The sequence below is a fragment of the Talpa occidentalis genome, unplaced genomic scaffold (assembly GCF_014898055.3).
Source record: "Talpa occidentalis isolate TD23 unplaced genomic scaffold, MPIMG_talOcc4v2.1 talOcc4.2, whole genome shotgun sequence".
In the NCBI taxonomy this organism is placed as follows: Eukaryota; Metazoa; Chordata; class Mammalia; order Eulipotyphla; family Talpidae; genus Talpa; species Talpa occidentalis.
The window spans coordinates 13,097,286-13,110,015 of NW_023602073.1; positions in this window are offsets into that span (position 1 = coordinate 13,097,286).

The window sequence follows — 12,730 nt, forward strand, 5'->3', positions numbered from 1 at the left end:
TAAAAAAGTCTTTTAATCTTGCTTGTATTCATTCAATGAATTTTTATTGGAGACCAACTACATGCCAAGCTGAGAGCTGAAGACAGAGCAATGAAAAAGATCAAAATCAGAAGACACAGCATTTGCTTTTATGATGTAAGTGTAAGAGACAGATATCAGACATGTTGTAAAACAGAAATATTTTGTTCTCTTTCAGAATATACTCAATTGGCATGAAAAATAAAGGTAACTATGAGAATATAGATGACACAGAGGACACTAAGCCTTGATTTGGAGGTCAAGGACAGCTTCCATGAAGAGGATAGTTAAGGGGGCCACCCTCATGGCGCAAGGGGTTAAGCACCGCACTATGAAGCAATCTGCAGCCTCTGCAGTATGAGTTCAATCCCCGGCCAGCCAGGGAGCTACTCACACAGCGCAGCTGACCTCTCCTGTCTTGACTTCCCGCTGCTCCCCTCAGCAGTGTATTTCCGTACATCTGCCTATTCTGTTCCCCACTCTGTGTCTGGTGAATCCTCTCACCCCCCACATCTCTGGCCTGTACTCCAGCTCTTGTATGCATAAATAAATAAATCTTAATAAAAAAGATAGTTAAGCATGCACTTGAAGGGAATAAAGAGAGCAGCATTGAGATTAGAAAAAGATGGAAACAGCTCTGGATTTTTAAGGAACAAAAAGAAATCCAGTTGACTCCAAACTTAATGAATGGAAAGAGACTAGCAAAGGTAAATTTCAATGGAAGACAGAGGTAAGATGCAAAACCTTATGGATCACAGGAGAGTTTTCATGTAATCATAACTGAGATGGGGAAACTGACTAACCATTTTAACTAGGCAACGAACAGGTCAATTGTGGGTTGCATGCAGGTTACTTTTGGCAGCTATGTGCTGGCACTGAAGTACATCCACTAAGTGACCCCAAAACCCCTTTTGATACCGCCTTTCAACTATATAACCTGTCTCTAGCTGACTAATTATCACTTTCTAAACACCCCCCAGATTTTCTACCTCAGTGCCTCTACACATGGTTACCCCATGCCTAAGTCTCAATCTCATGTCCTCCATTCATGGTTACCCTTTGGGATATAATCAACAGTTTTTCATAAATTCCTTTCATCTGAGTTGGATTTCTTTGTTCCTTAAATTCTCTCCTTTTTTGTTGTTTCTCTTATCCTAATTTCTAGTTACCTGAGACTTCATGCTTTTTTTTAATAATAAATTTTATTTTTATATTCCCCCATACAATTGCAAATGCCCCATTCTGACCCCAATCCCTCCCCTCCCGGCCCCCACCCCCCAAAAAGTGTCTCTGGTTCATAGTTTTTTGTTGATTTTGATTTTCACTTTCTTATAGTTATTCATTTTCCTGGTCCCTTATTTAAGTTTTCTAGATTCCTGCTATGAGTGAGACCATCCAGTATTTTTCTTTTTCTTTTTGGCTTATTTCGCTGAGCATGATCCCTTCCAGCGCCATCCATGTTGCTGCAAATTGCATGTGTTTATCTTTTTTGAATGCTGAGTAATATTCCATGGTATATATGTACCACATCTTCTTGATCCAGTCATCTATTTTTGGGCATTTGGGCTATTTCCAAAGCTTAGCTATTGTAAATAGTGCTGCTATAAACATAGGGGTGCACTTGTAATCAGGGAAATGCAAATCAAAACTACCATGAGATACCATCTTACACCAGTGAGAATGGCACATATTAAAAAAACGAGCAACAACAAATATTGGCGAGGGTGTGGAGAACAAGGAACTCTCCTGCACTGCTGGTGGGAGTGCAAACTGGTCCAACCACTATGGAGAGCTGTGTGGAGATTTCTGGACCTACTAAACATAGAGCTTCCATATGATACAGCAATTCCACTCCTAGGTATTTACCCAAAGGACACAGAAACATTAATTCCAAAGAGACTTCATGCTTTTAAAGTTACTTTGAATCTGCTATCTTCCCCTTTTTATAATCCCATATGCCTTTTCAATCAACTTTGATAACTCCATTTGAAAATACTTTAGAGGGAGAAGATGACAGAGAAGAGAGAACATTGGGGATACAATGGACTATTGCAGGGTATTATGGGCGCCTTGGCAGTGAGTGTGGTTTGATAAGTTACCTCTGAAGAGATGTGAGTCTATACCTCCAAATCACATATGGTGTTGTATACGGTTACCTCTCAATAAAAAATAATTTTTTTTCAAAATCAAAACATTTTGAAGATTTTTGTTGTAGTTAATTTGCTAATAGCTTTTCTCTCAATTTCCTTGGATATTCTATATAGTGGATGAATTAATTCCATGCCTATCATTCTTTTATAAAACACCTTGACATAATCTTTGTTTTTGTCCTACTCATCTGTCCCTTATTTGCTTATTTGGCACTTCCCTCTCTGTTCATTTAGTGTTCCTCATTCTTCACCGCCTGTCACCATCACCCACATATTGTCCTGCCTTAAGTAGAGTCTCCTGTTCTTCCCTTAATTACATACTCTTTTTGAACCTCCCAGTTACTCATTCATCATTTTTACCAACAGTCCTCTTTATCCTCATATTTCTTCTTTTTAACTGCTCTCATAATTTTCACCTCTACTCTCAATCATTTGTTTCACTATTAAGCATTCCTTAATGTGACTATTTATAAGAATTTGGATGAATCCGCTAGTTAATTACTAAAATTCTACTGAAATAGATTACTGAATTATGAGTGCTGTATCGAGAAAACTTTCTGTCTATTCTCAAAGAATCCCTTCAGTGCTAAGTGAATTTAATTGCTTAGTCCTATGGAAATTATACTATATGATACTTTATAACTGACATATGAAGAGGTTATAAGTCTTCCTGAAGTCACACTAAGATTTCAGGCAGTTCTCACTGTACAAATCAACAGATATGGTTTCAAACTCAGAGCCTCTCAACTGCTCCAAAAATAAAACAAGTCCTGAGGACAAGAATTTTTTCCTGGTTTTCATGACGACTGAGTGTTCATTCTTATTTCAATGTCAAATAGAACACCATAAGGTTCCCATGCTACTTTAGAAAGTCAGAAATATATCACAAAATCAAATCTTCCATTATATGTTAGGGAAGATACACTATATATTTTCTTTTCTTTCCAATGGGTACAATTACAAACCCAGGATAGTATATATAAAACAACCATAAGAAACTCTGAAGATAAGAATGATAAAGACAGATTGGCTAGAAACTCAGGACCCAAGGAACAAAATGATGAATAAAATTAACAAAACTCTGTAAGACAGAAAAGGAACACACAAATTATCACTATCAGAAATGAACAGGAGGTAACACTATAGAACATCTTATCACATAAATCTTAGAAAAATAGACCATTTCATAAAAAAAAAAAAAAAAACCCTACCACAACGTATCCAATATGAAGTATTTCATTTGAATAGGCCCAGGCAGTTTCCCTGGAAAATTCCTTTGAAAGAAGAATTAGCACCAATTTTACACAATCTCTTTCAAATAATAGGAGAAGGATTACTTCTCAACTCATTTTATGAAGCTGGTATAATTCTATCCCAAAACAAGACAAAGGCAATAGCAATAAAAAGCAACTATATGTCAATATTCCTTATAAACTTAGACACAAAAATCCTTAACAAAAGAAAGGAAGAAACAGAATTCAGCAATATATCTGGAAAAATTTACACTGTGACAAGTGGGATTATTCCAGGGATGAAAGTTTGATTTAATATTTGAAAATCAATTAATGTAATCCATTATTTTAATAAGATAAAGAAAAAAACTTACACAATTAATTGATACAGAAAATGCACCTGATAAAATGCAGCATCTATTCATGATAAAACTCAAGAATATTGAAATGGGGTAAAATTACTCAACTTGAAGGTTTCAAAAAAAAAAAAACTAAGAATGTCTATTCTCATCTCTCTTATTCAAAAGTGCTGAAAATTCTGACAAGTACAAAAGGAAAAGGAAACAAAATGCTGACAAATCGGAAAGGAAAAGATAAAACTAGTCCTATTTATAGATGATAAAATTGCCTAATAGTAGATCTCAAGGATGCTACAAAAATTTTTTAGGATTATTAATTTACTTCAGCAAGGTCACAGAATATGATTCACATATAAAAATCAACTGTGTTTCTAGATACTAACAACAAATACATAGACACAAGGTAAAAATATAACACATTTATAAGCATTAGAAAAATTAGATAATTAAGTATAAATTTGACAAAACATATATAGGACTTACATGCTAAAAATTATGCAACAAAGATGAAAGAAATTCACATTCAAATAAATGGAGAGATATACCATCTTCATGGACTGGAAGACAACTTAGAAGAGATGTAAATTCTCCCCAATTCCTTTCAAAATAACAATAAAATTTTTGTTGATAGGGGATATATATTAAAAATTAGTATGGGATAGTGGTGGAATAAGAAAAGCTAAAACAGTTGTGGAAAAAATATAAAGTGGGAGAAATCAGTCAAACAATTTAAGATTACTACATGACTAGAGCAATTGAAAGACAATGTGTATTGGGAGAGAGAGACACTTCAATTGATGGAATAGAAGTCCAAAAATGCAGCCACACAAACATTTGTGTACAAATCAAGGAAGGAAGTTAGTCTTTTCAGAAAGTAAGTGATGGTATAGCAAAAAGCTAACCATAGATTAAAAAAAGAAGAAGAATGAACCTCAACTTCAGTCTTACTTACACTTCAAAGATAAACTCAAAATGGGTAACAAACTAGAAATAAAACTCTAAAATTACTGGGAAATTTGCAGGAAAAAAAAAATCCTCGAAACCTAGGGATAAGCAAAGAGCTCTTATACTCACTCTCTTTATTTAAAAGGGATGATCCATAAGAGGAAAAATAAGTTGAACTGTATTAAAATGAAAACCTTTTTTTTTTCCCTGTGAAGGACCCTGTTAAGAGGATGAACTATCAAACTAAAAACTGGGAGAAAATATTTACAAATCTTACATTATGTTGAAGAATACATACAGATGATAAATAAGCACATATAAATATATCTGACATCATTAGTCATTAGGAAAATGCAAATTAAAACTATAATTTCATGCCAATACACATTACCAGAAAGACTTTTTTAAAAAAATAGGAACATCAAGTGTTAGTAATTCACAATGTACTTTTGCTGCCTTCTAGATAATTTATTTTGCAACACATTACTGCACAGTGTAAATAACTTATGTACTGTAACATCACTTCAGTTCTGTGTAAAGAAATAAATAAATTAATTACATGCTCAAAAAAAAAAAAGATATGGAGAAATTCATAAATTATTGGTCTAAAAACATTTGGGCAAATTTTCATAAAGCACAACATGCAACTGTCATACAACACAGCAATTACATGCCTAAGCATTTATCCTAGAGAAATGAAGACTTACATTCACACAAATATGTGATTATTTATGTTTTATTCACAACCATCAAAAACTAAAAACAGCCTAAATGTCCTTCAATGGATGAATTGTTAAATTATGTTAAATCTATACCTTGAAAATGTAATCAACAATAAAAGTAGCAAACTTAGTACATGTAATAACCTAGATTAATCTCCAGTGAATTATGTTGAGTGAGAAAAATATCCAGTTCCAAAATATTATGTGGTATATGAATCTTGAGCCATGTATAATAGATAACATTGTTGAACAAAAGTTACAGAAATGGGGAACAGACTAGTTGTTGCCAGTGGTTAAGTGTGGCTAAAAGGACAGTGATCAGGATCCTTGTGTGGATGGAAATGTCACACATCTTCATTGTGTTAATGTCGTGCCCCAGTTGTGACATTATAACAGTGGTTTTGTGAGATATTCTGAATGGGGGAACTAAGTAAAAGGCAAATGAGATCTTTTTACATTATTTCTAATAACTACATATGAATCTACAACTATTTCAACAAATTCAATTTAAAGAGAAAATTTGCACACCTCAACCAAAATAGGTTCTATTTAAAAAATACATGGTTTCTTGCACTAAATAAATTGTCAAACTCATGTTGCTTCAAATACAGTTTAGATCATGTAAGTATATATGAGCTCATATAAGTAAATAATCCACAAGTGTTCCCTAACAAAAATACCAGACTAGGAAAATGTGTTTTTTGCTGTAGAAAATCAAGTACTCATAGATTTCAATGGTAAGGGAGGAAAAAAAAAATAAACTCTATGATTTTTAAAATCATGTGACTATTACTCAAAAATAAAGAATTATTTCCTGTTGCCCAGATTGAGCATTTCGATAATATTTTCTTTCCCTGAGAAACAAACTTACCTAGAACAGCAAGTCAATTAAAAAGACATTAAAATGATGCTTTCCGGTTTTTCTTTGTAAACCCTACAAATCTAGTATTTCAATTATCATTTAGTTCTATTTTCTATACGCAAGGAAAAGAGACTTCTCAATGCAACAGAGTACTATATTATATTATATAACTGTCCCCAAACACCTTTATCGTTGTTCTTCATTATGTGGGTTTTTTTTTTTTTTTTTTTTTTAACACTTCACTGAGAAACATTTATCTGGACCATTTGCCTGCTCCTATGGAGATTTTAGGGAGATAAAGATGTAAAAGAAAGAAACAAAGATCTAAGTAAATTTAGCATCAGATCCGCAATCCCTGAACACCATCTTCTTTAGAAAGCTTATTAGCTTATTATTTTTCATGAAAGCTGAAAGCACATTATGGCGCTATCTATTGTCAGTCAAGCATTTCCACCACATTTTGACTTAGTAGGCCTAAGAGTTACCATAGTTACTAATTAGCTCCTGTGTCCTGAATGTATTAGATTCACTCCATAGCAGAGAGACTATTTACATTATGTAAAATGTTTTTTTTCTAAATAGATTAAGAGAATATTCTAGATGCATTAAGTCTTATTGCAAATAAAATTAACTCACCTCTCATTAAACTCTTTATTGAAGTTCTTGAATGGAAGTCTCAGAATTACTTTCCCTTTGACTAGCTCAAACTAAAACACAGTTTTAAAATATTGTCTTTCTCCCTTTAATGTTTTTGAAATATGTCATATTGGTTGTTATTCTTGTAAACGTGAGTTATGCTCTTCTGAATCCAAAGTTATGTTCCTAGTAAATTTTGAGGCACTTGGCTATTAAAATAAGATTTAAATGTAAACATATTTTCTAAGTTATTTTATTGTAGCAATCTTAAAAACTTTATGCAAAATATTGTGATAGTATAATTTTCCTATATAACAATTTATAGTTTCTAATTACACAGCACTTGAGACAACATGAAAAAATCAACAATGCTTGTCTTTTAGCTGATCTCCATACAATATACTGAACTTTCATATTAATTTATCTGAAATAATAAAGGCAATTTGTAGTTCTATATTTCATATTGGTAGACATTTTTAAATACTTATATTTATAATATTAAAAGAGTTGTTAAGAAAGAATTTAAATATCTTTCATCTTTAGTATAATATACCATTTTAACAAAAGAAAAAATTCTAAATGTCAGCAAATAACCTGGTGATGAGGAAAAATTCAATTTATGTTTCTTGGGCCTCCCTGGTGGTGCAGTGGGTTGAGTGCAGCGCTGTGAAGCTGTCCGCAGCCTCTGCAGCATTGGTTTGATTCCTACCAGCCAGAGAGATGCCCACATAGAGTGGCAGACCTCTCCTGTCTCGCCCACTGCTCTCCTCAGGAGTGTACTTTAGTCCTTCTGCCTGTTCTGTTTCCTGCTCTGTCTCTGGTGAATTCTCTCACCCTCCTGTGCCTCTAGCCTGTACCCCAGTTCTTGTATAAATAAATAAATCTTTAAAAAAATTATGTTTCTTATCATCTTCTATTCATTTAAATTGGTTAATAAATTATCTAAAAAAGCATGCACTTCTATAAATCAGAAAAAGTAAAAGTGAATAAACATTGTCAACACCTAAATTGTGTTTAGTAAAATAAATTCCACATCCATCTCAGAGCAGTGTAAATTTCACAAGTTAAGAGCCAAGACAAACAACAAGTATTTAATAGGAAAAAAAAAAACAAAAAACCACTCCCATGAAACTCTTCACCTGCATAGCTCACACCGGAAAACTGAGAAACACCTCAAACCTATATAACTACTACCACATAATCTTTCCCCTCAAACCTTTTCCTTTTGAAATATTCTATAAATTACATACCTAATATATGGAACCACAACTACCTATCAAATCAGAGCTTATAAGTGATCTAACCATTTATCCCCTACATGCATCCAATAGATCCCCAATACCTTAAGACTAATTTTTTTTTATTTTATGTTTTTTATATCATTTTTCATTTTTGCACAATGCATGCATTTTCATCTTGGTTACAGTCCCCATACAATTCCCCGCCCCCCTGGTTTTTATCCTACACCTTTTCTCCTCCTGTTATATGTTTCTGGTTTATAGTTGCTTGTTGATTTTGATTTTTACTTTATTATAATTAGTCTTTTTCCTGGTCCCTGATTTAGGTTTTCTAAATTCCTGCTATGAGTGAGACCATCCAGTATTTTTTCTTTTTCTTTCTGGCTTATTTTACTGAGCATGATCCCTTCCAGCCCCATCCATGTTGCTGTAAATGGCATGAGTTTATCTTTTTTGATTGCTGAGTAATATTCCATGGTGTATATGTACCACATCTTTTATGTCACCTTCATCCATTTCATTTTCCCATTTTCTCATTTTAGGTTTTTGCCTCACTCTCTTTCTCCCTTGCCCCTTATCAAATAAAATAACCTTTTAACTGTTCCCTTCACTCCCAAGTTTGTCCTTCAGCAGGTGCTCCTTCTAAACAACAAAATTATGTTGTATTATTTCTCTATTTAAGATTGTTCATCAGTGCATTTATTTTTTTAAAGATTTATTTATTTATTTATACAAGCACTGGGTAAAGTCAGAAGCACGGGAAGGTGAGAGAATTCACCAGAGCCAGAGTGGGGAGCACAACAGGCAGACTGACGAAATACACTGCTGAGGGGAGCAGTGGGCGCAGCAGGAGAGGTCTGAGTGCCAAGTGGTACCCTCACCAGCTGGCCGGGGATCGAACCAGTGCTGCAGAGGCTGTGGGCAGCTTCGCAGCCCAGCGCTCAACCACTGCGACACCGGGGAGGCCCTCATCAGTGCATGTATAAAGTCAATGCTTCCTGAAGCCAACATGTTCAACACCTACGGATGATGGAATGATGGGGGACGTGAATGAGAGTGCCATTCTTGTCAGGCACACTGATGGAGTCCCTCTGTGCTCCCATCAAGAACTCTGTGCCAGTGGTTAAAGACAGGGCTATCAAGCTATCTGCAGCCACTGCAGCAAGAGTTCAATCTCCAGCCAGCAAGCTACCCACATGGTGCAGCAGACCTCTCCTGTCTCACTCGCTGCTCCCCTCAGCAGTGTATTTCTGTCAATCTGCCTGTTCTGTTCCCCACTATCTTTGGTGAATCCTCTCACTCCCCACACCTCTGGCCTACAGCCCAGTTCACGTATGCATAAATAAGTAAATCTTTTAAAAAAAAAAAAAGAAATATGTGCCAGATGATACACCCCAGCACTGTGATAGACCTCGGAAACCAGCCTCCATGGCCACCACGAGTGGGTGATTAATAAGCTCTTAATGACTGACTCAAAAATAAAAACACATATGTAGTCAAATTGAGATGACAGATGAAAACTGATGACAATAAATACTCCAGAAAAGGTACAAATGAAGTGATAGGGGAATTTCAAGGAAAAAGTGAAGAAACCAAAGGAGCTTCTTTCCAAAGCCCTAGAAAAAACTCTGATCTATAAAAAGCTAAACAGGGGCCTGCCTGGTGGTGCAGGGATTAGAGACAGTGCTATGAAGCTATTGCTGGCCACTGCAGCATAAGTTCGATCTCCCAGCCCGCCAGGGAGCAACCCACATGGTGCAGCAGACCTCTCCTCTCTCACCCGCTGCTTCCCTCAGCAGTGTATTTCAGTAGATCTTCCTGTTCTGCTCCCCACTCTGTCTCTCATGAATCCTCTCACCCCCACATATCTGGCTTATACCCCAGTTCTTGTATGCATAAATAAATATATCTTTAAAATAAATTAAAAATAAATAAAAAGCTAAACACCTTCTGATGAAACAAATGGTACTTGATTCTCTAACATTGGTCTCTATTTCATCCCTTTTCACTGACCTCCCTTCAGCCAATATTTACACACTCTGATACATAACCCCCAAATTCTCAGACTCAGTATCTTGCCATCTACGTGTCCAGATATTTCTTCTTTCCCTTCAAGATTCAGCTCAAACGTTGCCTTTCTAGAGAAGTCTCCTTGATCACTGCATGTCCCCATGCATGTGCAAAGGAATGCTGGGTCACTCCTCTTGCACGCTCATATTTTTACTTATAAAACAGGCTTATCAAATATGTGGTAGAATTCAGAATGAATGAAGTTCTAGAGAGGCAGGTCTTCTCAGGCACTGCTAGTGGGAGTATAAATTAGCATTGGAAGACTAACAATGCCTCATGATAATGCACAAGCTTGTTGATTTCCTTCCCTTGAATTTGTCCTAAATAAAACTATGATCAGTGAGAAGACAAAGATATATGTAGGAGAGAGTTATTTAAGGTTCACTGATAATAACAAAAATTGGAAATCACCCAAGCTGTCAACTTTACAGAAAGGCTTTAAAAACTGTGATAAAATGGGGTAAAAGAGCCCATCAAAGAATACTTAGTGGTATGGGGAAAATACTATTGTGCATTATTAAGAAAATTAATCAGAATATAATATTTTATGAACAATTTTCTTTTTAAATATTAAAAGCACACATATTAAAATAGTAGAACAAAGTGGGGAGGAAGCTCCACGGACCACGGTGGAGGCAGATTGGTGCCTCGATCGTGAGTGTGGAGTGATAACATTTGTCAAGGTGTGAACCTGTATACCTAGAATGTATACAGTGTTGTAAGTCGATACTGATTCAATAAACATAAATTTAAATATAATAAAATAAGGGGTTAAGCACAGCACTATGAAGTTATCTGCACCCTCTACAGCATGAGTTCAATCCCCAGCCACCCAGGGAAATATCCACATGGCACAACAGACCTCTCCTGACTCACCCATTGCTCCCCTCAGCAGTTTATTTCAGTCAGTCTGCCTGTTCTGTGCCCCACTCTGTCTCTGGTAAATCCTCTCAGCCCCCACACCTCTGCCCTGTACCCCAGTTCTTATATGCATAAATAAATATTTTTTTAAATATAACATTAAATAATAAGTACATAAAATAATGACAATAATTTTGAAATTTTCAATAACATAACTGAATATATACATTAAAATGTGATAGTGGTCACCACTGGATAATAGGTTTGTAGGTAAATTGTATTTTTCTCTTGCTATGTTTTCCAATGACTATGTTTTATATTTCATAACAAAAATGCTATATTTTAAAATTGATTGAATTAGCAGATTGCTAGGCTCAATAATCTATCCATTCATCCATCATTGATAAAGGTCAGTGCGATGGTTTCGTGCAGACATGACTTTAGGTATGCCTTGAATCTGCCCCAAATCACTAAAATGAACAGTTCCAGAGTCTTCAATCCTGACTTTTCAGCCAAAGACAGGCAGTCTCCAGATAGCATGCTTTCAGAAATTGAACAGTAATAGAGAAAAGTGAGCTCTCATCAATGAATGCACATTGCTTAAACTTTGAAAGCTTGCCCTACCACAGAGTGGCATTGTGACTGCTAATGACCTTCAAAAAACAAGATATTCATTATTTCCAGGTCATACTGACATTTTACTTATTACTAGAGGGGAAAAAAAGCCACTTTCAAAGAGCCACTGAAAAGTCACAGAAAAACTTTATTAAACTCTATGTAAAACCAATTCTCCCTAACACATGCTGATTTTTTTTTCCACTTTGACAATGTTTATTATTCTTAGAGACACTATGGGATAGAGGTTGTTATGTTTAGATCACATGAAAGGCTACTTGAAACCCTCTCGAGTACTGATTTTGGATAAGAAATTTTTTCATTTGCTATCTGGAGCTCTGGGATAATGAAGATAATCTCCCATGTCCCTACCCTTCTGATAGAAGCATCATAAAGATTACTGAGTTGTAAAGATGAATGAGATGTAGGTAAGATTTGTCATTGAATTTTACTGATAGCAATTTTATAACCATTATGTTAGAAGAAAAAGAAAAGGTAGCAAATTGGGCATTGTCCACATCATATACTGCATTGTTGGAATGCACTTTCCAGAAGCTATTACTTGGAGAGCAAATCTTTCAAGTACTGAACTTTAAGTCACTTGGATGCAAAAAGGGTTGAAGAACTGTCACCACTTTGAATAGAATCTTTCTTTTTCCATAAGGCAGTCAACAACTGCCTATAACCCATACCCTCAATAGAGAAATCTTGGCTGAAAGCCGGCAAAGACATGCACAGAAGAATTTGGTGCTAAAAAGCAGCAGAGCATTCAACTTTCAATGACAGCTCCATTATCTCAATGATTGACTATAAAAAGGAGAGACAGAAGGAGAGAGAAAAATCTCTCTTTTTTTTTTTAAACAGGCTGAGCAACTTCTAAATAGAATTCTTTAGTGAACTTACCAAGAGGCAAAATAATAACTTTGCAAGTCTTGGTGTCACTCATAGACAAAAAAGAGAGGGAGAGAAATCCTTGCATTTTTCACCATTTTATCACTTAACGACAGCTGAAAGTGTTTGTT